Below are 8,880 nucleotides of genomic sequence, written 5' to 3'. Positions count from 1 at the left end.
GGTAGGGGGATGACTCCTCCCCTAAATTACCTCCTCGGGAACCAGGGGTGCCTCATGAGACACTCTCTCCTGCCTTCTGAGTAGAGCTTTGTCACCAGGGACATGACCAGCCGCTCACCTATTGTACTTTTTGAATTCCAGCCTTTTGGGGAGAGGTTTGGAATCTGAGACTTTTATGTAAGAGTCTTGCTGTGTCCTTCATCCCTGTCTTCCTATGTTCAGTTATGTCTGTCCAGGATCCTCTCACACTTAGTGACATTAGATTCCTCCTTTTACTGACAGGTCAAAGATGACCTCTGCTGGTACTTCTGGTTTTTGCATCAACAGGTAACACGTTTGGAAATAGTCATTTCCATCCTTAAAGCAAGGAAATTCTGAATAAACTGAACACAAATAATCTCCCTGAACCTAACAGAGTCCTGACATTGCAGGGGAAACCCCCACCCCAAAACATGTCCAGAATCCAGGTGAGATCTGCCCACCTGGAAGAGAAGCTGCTGGGGGAGCACCTATTGTTGAATAATTATGCATGTCTGCAGGACCAGGGTGGACCAGTGTGAGGATGAGAATTTCTGGGGTCCACACTCCATAATTTGTGAGATTTAACCCCAGAAACATCCAAGTGCTCACAGTAAGGATCCATATTTATCCCTTCATGACATCTGATAGAGGGAAGCAAAGACTAACAACTGAGAAATATTGAAACATACCCAGAACTTCCACCAGGCAGACCCTCCAGAGGAAGAACTATTCCACAAGCTTCTCCTAGGAGGTGAGTAGGAATTCTTGTCCTCTCCAGACCCAGGGAGGGGTCACAGCTATCAGGTTAAGAGATTAAAAAGGAATAGACAGGGGACACTGCAGCCTGGGAGGGAGTAGGGGCAGGGGATGAGCCACAACACTGGAGACCCTTATGGAGGTCACAGCCCAGACCCAGTTCCACTGAACCACAGGTATTAAACCTTAACAATGTAGAAAGCCCCCTCCTCACACATGACCTCCACCTCAGTGTCCTGGCAGTGGATTAACACTGAAAGATCCACGATGTGCAGACTCTCTCTGGGGAGGGGAACTAGTGATGCACCGAGACCACATCCAGGACATCAGAGCACTGGGGCTTCGGTACCTACAGCTGGGAGACCAGGCTCAGAGCACCTCACTCCTGGACCTTAGATTCCATTCTCTCTTGTGCCCTGATGGTCATGGCCAAAACCTCTGTCCTGCTCTTGGGTATTTGATATGTTCAGGAATACCTATGAAGACTTCACCAGAGACTCAGAACCAGAAAGGGAAGCAGGTTTGTCACAGGGACTTGGTGGAGTGGACGTGGTTGACTAAGTAGTGGGCCTGTTTCCTCATCAGATGCCAGGTCCTGAGGTCCTCGGGGCAGGTGGTCAGGAGGGGAGGTGACCAGCAGGATGGAGCCCAAGGATGGAGGCACCTGTGGCCGTCCTGGTGAAGAGGTGCCCTGCCAGGGTACAACTCACACAGCCGACCTAGCTCACCTGCCCAGCGCTGCCCCCTCATGCAGGTCACCCCACAGAGGAGCATCACCTGAGCTGGGTGACAGGGGCTCTGCCTTCTCCTCCTTTGACCTCTCAGGGGTCTCCCCTCCACAGGTGCGGTCACTAGGGGACCCCCAGCTGCACTGCTTTGAGTTGTCCAGGGGGTGACTGAACTTGTTTCTGACAATGTGGGGCAAAGCCTGGTCCCTTCTTATGGGGCCCCTGCAGGGTTCCAGGTGCTGCAGAAACAGGCAAACCCAATGTGTGTGCACATTCCTTTGTCTACTTGCATTTGTTCTGTTTGTCAAATCAAGTCACACACCTAGGCTTAGTGCCAGTGGGAGGAGCACAGCCCCTGTGCTAGATTCAGGGAAGAAAGACAAATTTGGGATCATTGCTGGCAACATCAGGCTGTGTGTGTGTGTGTGTGTGTGTGTGTTATTGGAATAGTAGAGGGTGAGTGGGCATTGAGCCCCATGATTTCTATGCTCAGCTATTCTCTGACATAATATTAGACCATAGGAGCCTCCAGAAGATGAGAGGCCCCCAAAGTCCTTGAGAGTGTCTGGACTCACTATAAGTGTCAACTGCATCGGTGCATCCACAGATCCAGGGAAGGGGCTCCCTGGTGTTTTCGTAAAATGCTTGTTTGGGGTCTCCCTACCGAGTATGTGGATTTATTGAGGCTATTTCTAGAGATGATTAAAAATAATATGTTGTCTCTAAAAGAATATTCTGAAGGCAGAAAACAGCCATTTAATACTGGACTAGAGACGCTGGAAGGTAACTGCCCTGTGAGCCCAGGCAGGAACCTCCCCTGCAGGGTATGCGCTGGGCTGCAGGGGGCGCTCAGGACCACCCAGCACAGGGCTGCAGCCCAGGCGCGGGCGCAGAGGGGACGGGGGAGGGGTTTGCTCTCAGAGGCTGAGCCTCCTCTTTTCAATTAAAACAGTAATTAGGCTCACACCCGGCTTGAGATGGCGGCGGCGGCGGCGGCGGCGGGGGACTCCGACTCCTGGGACGCGGACACGTTCTCCGTGGAAGACCCGGTGCGGAAGGTGGGGGGCGGCGGCACCGCCGGCGGGGACCGCTCGGAAGGCAAGGACGAGGACGAGGACGTCAAGTTAGAAGAACCTGAAGAACCTAGAGTGCTAACACCAGAGCAATTAGCAGATAAACTGCGGCTAAAGAAATTACAGGAAGAGTCAGACCTCGAAGTAGCGAAAGAAACTTTTGGTGTTAATAATACAGTTTATGGAATAGATGCTATGAACCCATCTTCAAGAGATGCCTTCACAGAGTTTGGAACGTTACTAAAAGATAAAGTTGCACAATATGGAAAATCACTATATTATGCCAGTGTTTGGGAGCCTTAGTTCGAGATGTGTGTATTTCACTGGAAATTGATGACTTGAAAAAGATTACCAGTTCATTGACTGTACTTTGCAGTGGAAAACAGAAGCAAGAAAAGCAAAGCCAAAAAGAAGAGAAAGGCGTGGTGCCCAGAGAGGGATTAAAGGCTACCATGAAAGACGGTCTGGCAGATCATGGTGGTTATGATGGAGGTTATGTACAAGACTATGAAGACTTCATGTGACATTTTATCTTCTCCTGGTGTCTTCTTTCTCTTGCCCACAATCCCTTCAACATGTAGCACAACTTCCTTTCCTTTCAGTTCTGCCAAATGCTACAATCAGAAGTGCGGTATCTTTTGTGCTGGTTATTTAACCCCTTGACACTTAGGTGCTAACGTGCAAATGAGGGGACTTGGAACTTGCTGCCAAGGGCTTAAAATTGGCAACCTCCATTGCTACTAAATCATAGTTTAAAAACACAGACCTAATAATGTTGTTGTTGCTATCTGATTCCATAGCAGCAGTCACTAAATTGGAAACAAAAGTTGCAACATGACAAAAAATTGTGTAGTATTTACCAGCACCATTCAGTAATACAGCCTTAACCATACCTCCTTGAACTACTTCATAACTTGTCAAGAAAAGCAGTCTGCTGCAAGGGCATGGGGTGTGCACCTAGTATTAAAATTGAGCATGAGGATATTAAAAATACGTTGTGAAGAAGACTGCTTATCTCGGAGTGAAGATACGGCAGCTGAAAAGCACGAGTTTGATCCTTAAAAATTAAATGACCAAAACCCTCCAACTTTGAAGCTGAAGAAGATAAACCTCTCCATTATTGCATTACCAAGTTGTGGAATCTCTTGGACGCATAGACTGTCTAGTTTCTATTTATCGGACTATTCTACTGATGGAGTGCTTCAGATGGGGGAGGGAAGCTCCTCACCTGCTTTGTTTGCCTGATTTAAGCGTCTGAGAAGCAAATCTCCTTTGTTCTCCGAGGCTGCAGTGGATCAGCTTTAATAGGGTTTTGGCATTTCCTTTCCTTTATAAAACGTGTTCAGCAAACTGCGCCACTTAAGTACAGTTTGGTAAATTGTTATGTTAACAATTATGACATCCGCAATGTTGTTTTGTTTTGTTTTGTTTTTTTAACATCTTTATTGGGGTATAATTGCTTTACAATGGTGTGTTAGTTTCTGCTTTATAACAAAAGTGAATCAGTTATACATATACATATGTTCCCATATCTCTTCCCTCTTGCGTCTCCCTCCCTCCCACCCACCCTCCCTATCGGTACCCGGGCCTCTCACTGTTGTGGCCTCTCCTGTTGCAGAGCACAGGCTCCGGATGCGCAGGCTCAGCGGCTATAGCTCACGGGCCCAGCCACTCCGCGGCATGTGGGATCTTCCCGGACCGGGGCACGAACCCGTGTCCCCTGCATCGGCAGGCAGACTCTCAACCACTGCGCCACCAGGGAAGCCCTGCAATGTCTTATAAAGCAACTAGTTTAATAAAGTCACTATTGTGAGGACTTAAATTTTGTGTTACCTCCTAAGAGATATTTTTGGAGAGTATAGAACAAAGTTTTTGGGACTAGAGTTCTCTGTATATTTATAAAGCTTAATAAGTGCTTGATGAGTAGATGCAGTTTTAAAACAAAAATGATTTGCAAGGTCCTTAATAGTGTCTCCCTAGAGCAACAACATTATGGAGCTGCCTTTCTCTTCTTATTTATTTGGGGAAATTGCTTGGTTGTTTAGATACTAAGGCCTAATTAAGTACCTAGAAGAACTATTTATGTGGAGTAATTGAGCTTATAACTCAGGTTGTGGCTGTAAGCAGAGATGTAAACAGAGATGTTATATATATATCTCTGTTATATATTTTCTTTTAAGCAATTTAACAAACCTGTGGCTGGAGTCTTATTTTGAAACTGCCACAGAATAAAAAGTAGGGACAGAGCAAAAAATGTTTTAAATTTCTCTTACACAGGAAGTAGGAGCCTCAGTCAAAGCTCTGTAGACCACTAAGTGGAAGACAGGACCATCTAAATGATTTGAGGAATTAACCAAAAGCAGTGACTACACAGCAATAATTACAGCCAATAAAGATTGTTCTAAGGCAGACAAGGGCTAAGATTTCCTTAGCGGTAATAATGACATACACTGAATTTAAAATCTATTTTATTGTACAGGTCAGTTTCTAATAAATGGAAATGTATCATCTGTTCCTTAACTATGTAAATAATATTAAATTCCTCTGAAACTGGAAGAAAACAATAATTAGTAGGACAAGGACTGCTGAAGTGTTTAATATTGGGTCCTATTGAAAACACTTACCTAACTCAATAAGACAATGAGAAGTAGGGCTTCAAGATATGTACATATGTATGTGTGTGTATGTTTGTTTGCTTGTTTGTTTACCCAGTGGTTGCAGAGTTTGGGGACACACTGATTCCAGAAATAGGATATTCAGACATGAAAGCCCAGAACAGGTTCAGGCGTCTGTGTCATTCAAAGGCTGGTTCACAATGAGGACCTTGTCCTATGTGGGCTGGTCCCTCAGTGGGAGGAGTTCTGCCTGTACAGTGTTTAGGAACATGGCAGGGGATGCATGTCCTCAAACAAGGGTGAGGATGTGGACTCTCAGCCTCCCACTAAGCATGGTTTAGAGGTCATCAATCTGCTTCTTGTAAGATGGTCCATGTATTAAATACAAATTTTTCAGCTTCATGAATATGCAAATGAGCTGGTGTGTCCTAGGTTAAATATGGATGTTCCGAGCCCTGAGAACATCACCTAACAACCACACCCCTTCCTCCACAAGAACCCCAAGAGCACAGTCCTCACCATAGACTGGAGCTGGAGAGTCCTCTTCCTGGTCGCAGTGGCTACAGGTAAGGGGCTCCCTGGTCTCTGGGTTGAGGGGGGATCTAGGATCAGTGAAGTGATGTTCCATCTACTTCTGTCTCTTGTCCACAGCTGTCCACTCCCAGGTCCAGCTGGTGCAGTCTGGGGCTGAGCTGAGGACCTGGGGTATCAGGGAAGGTCTCCTGCAAGGTTTCTGGATATGCCTTCACCAGCTACGCTATTGTCTGGGTGCCACATGCCCCTCAACAAGGGCTTGAATGGATGGGACAAATCTCCCCTAACGTTGGTGACACAGGCTGTGCACTATAGTTGCAGGGCAGAGTCGCCTTGACTGTGGACACTTCCACCAGCACAGCCGACATGGAGCTGAGCAGTCTGAGATCTGAGGACACAGCCATGTCTTACTATGCAAACATACAATGTGATAACATGTATCCTGAGTGTTTCAGAAACCTGAGGGACAGGGCAGCTGTGCTGGGACTGAGGAAACACAGGGATGATTGTGTTAAAGCCTTCCAGAGAAAATGGGCTTAGAAACATGTGTTTACTGGTATAGGAGGGATGTTCCGTACAATAAACACCCTAAGCAAAATTTAGGGACTACGGAGAAGCTCGAGTGAATAACGCAGGTACGAGCCTTCCCATGAGGCTGTTGTGTGGACCTGAGTCTTTAAGTGACTTGGGGACCTAGCTGAGAGCAAACTGCTCCACCCCATGGGCAGTCCAGGCTTATCTCCATGGAGAAGCGCTAACACGTGTTACAGAAGCTTTAGCTACATTACACCCCCAGCCATGAGCGAGAGCTCCTGTGGCCCAGGTCCTCACCAGAGCCTGGTGCGTCCATGTTCTGCATTCCAGCCTCTCAGCGTGGTACCTCACAGTTGTTGCAGCTTGCGATCCCTGATGACATGTGACGTGGCCCACCTTTCCAAGTGCTTATTTGCCATCTGTGCATCTTTTTTGGTGAGTTCAGAAATTCGGTCCACTTTTAATTGGCTTACTTACTTTCTTTGGTTCAGTTATGAGTGCCCGTGTGCATTCACAGCACAAGTTCTTACCAAATATGCTATTTGAAAATATATTTTTCCAGTCTGTGGCTTGCCATTAGATTCCCTTAACAGGGGCTTTCAGAGAACAAATGTTTTTCATTGTGATGCTTTCTAATGTATCAAATTTTTCCCATGGATCGTGCTTTTGGTCTTATGTCTAAAAAGTTGTTGACAAATTTAAGGACACCCAGAAGTTCTCCTAAGTTTCTGAGTGCAGGCCACCCTCAACGGGCAGGGTCGACTCTCCTTAACCTTGAAATGGAAGTACGGGGAACATGGAATTACGTGGGATTCTTCTCTGGGGGAGATTGGTCTCTTCTCCTCCACATGCTTTATTCCTTCAATCATTTATTGATATCTGTATGGACTCTTGGATATTTATTCTGCACTTTGAATTAAAAATAAACAGAAGGGAGAGACCTTCAGGATGGTGGAGGAGTAAGACGTGGAGACCACCTTCCTCCCCACAAATACACCAGAAATACATCTACACGTGGAACAACTCCTACAGAACACCTACTGAACGCTGGCAGAAGACCTCAGACCTCCCACAAGGCAAGAAACCCCCCACGAACCTGGGTAGGACAAAAGAGAAAAGAATAAACAGAGACAAAAGCATAGGGACGAGCCCTGCACCAGCGGGAGGGAGCCGTGAAGGAGGAAAGGTTTCCACACACTAGGAAGCCCCTTCGCAGGCGGAGACTGCAGGAGGCGGAGGGGGAGCTTCGGAGCCGCAGAGGAGAGCACAGCAACAGGGGTGCGGAGGGCAAAGCAGAGAGATTCCCGCACAGGATCGGTGCCGACCGGCACTCACCAGCCCGAGAGGCTTGTCTGCTCACTTGCTGGGGCGGGTGGGGCTGGGAGCTGAGGCTTGGGCTTCGGTCGGAGCGCAGGGAGAGGACTGGGGTTGGCGGCGTGAACACAGCCTGCAGGGGGTTAGTGCACCACGGCTGGCCGGGAGGGAGTCCGGGGAAAAGTCTGGACCTGCCGAAGAGGCAAGAGACTTTTTCTTCGCTCTTTGTTTCCTGGTGCGCGAGGAGAGGGGATTAAGAGCGCTGCTTAAAGGAGCTCCAGAGACGGGCGCGAGCCGCGGCTAACAGCGCGGACCCCAGAGACGGGCATGAGACGCTAAGGCTGCTGCTGCCACCAACAAGAAGCTTGTGTGCGAGCACAGGTCACTCTCCACACCCCGCTTCCGGGGAGCCTGTGCAGCCCACCATGGCCAGGGTCCCGGGATCCAGGGACAAATTCCCCGGGAGGATGCACGGCACGCCTCAGGCTGCTGCAACGTCCCACCGCCCTCTGCCGCCGCAGGCTCGCCCCGCACTCCGTGCCCCTCCCTCCCTCCCCCCGACCTGAGTGAGTCGGAGCCCCCAAATCAGCGGCTCCTTTAACCCTGTCCTGTCCGAGCGAAGAACAGACACCCTCAGGTGACCTACATGCAGAGGCGGGGCCAAATCCAAAGCCGAGCCCCGGGAGCTGTGAGAACAAAGAAGAGAAAGGGAAATTTCTTCCAGCAGCCTCAGGAGCAGCAGATTAAATCTCCACAATCAACTTGATGTACCTGCATTTGTGGAATACCTGAATAGACAACGAATCCTCCCAAACTTAAGGCGGTGGGCTTTGGCAGCAACTGTACACATGGGGTTTGCTTTCTGCATCTAATTCCTTTCTGGTTTTATGTTTATCTTAGTTTAGTATTTAGAGTTTATTATCATTGGTAGATTTGTTTATTGATTTGGTTGATCTCTTCCCTTTTTTATATATATATAGATAGATAGATTTTTTTTTCCTTTTTCTCTTTTTGTGTGTATGTGTATGCTTCTTTGTGTGACTATATCTGTATAGCTTTGCTTTTACCATTTTCCCAGGGTTCTGTCTGTCCATTTTTGCTTGTTTGTTTTTTGGGGGTTATTTTTGTGTAGTTTTAGCCCTCGTTATCATTGGTGTATTTGTTTTTTGGCTTGGTTGCTCTCTTCTTCCTTTCTTTCATTATTACTTTTTAATTTTTTAAATATTTTTTTTATTTTAATAACTTTATTCTATTTTTTTTTCTTTCTTTCTTTCTTTCTTTCTTTCTTTCTTTCTTTCTTTCTTT

The 8,880-nt window shown here is 47.4% G+C and overlaps 1 pseudogene; it reads left to right on the top strand.

Annotated features, from left to right (window-relative positions):
- Positions 1 to 2,482: 2,482 nt before the first annotated feature.
- Positions 2,483 to 3,652, top strand: LOC114891707 (annotated as a pseudogene).
- Positions 3,653 to 8,880: the final 5,228 nt, after the last annotated feature.

Source organism: Monodon monoceros, unplaced genomic scaffold (genome assembly GCF_005190385.1).
Source record: "Monodon monoceros isolate NGI ecotype Baffin Bay Population unplaced genomic scaffold, NGI_Narwhal_1 Contig855_ctg1, whole genome shotgun sequence".
Lineage (NCBI taxonomy): Eukaryota > Metazoa > Chordata > Mammalia > Artiodactyla > Monodontidae > Monodon > Monodon monoceros.
This window is presented reverse-complemented; position numbering and strand designations above follow the sequence as displayed.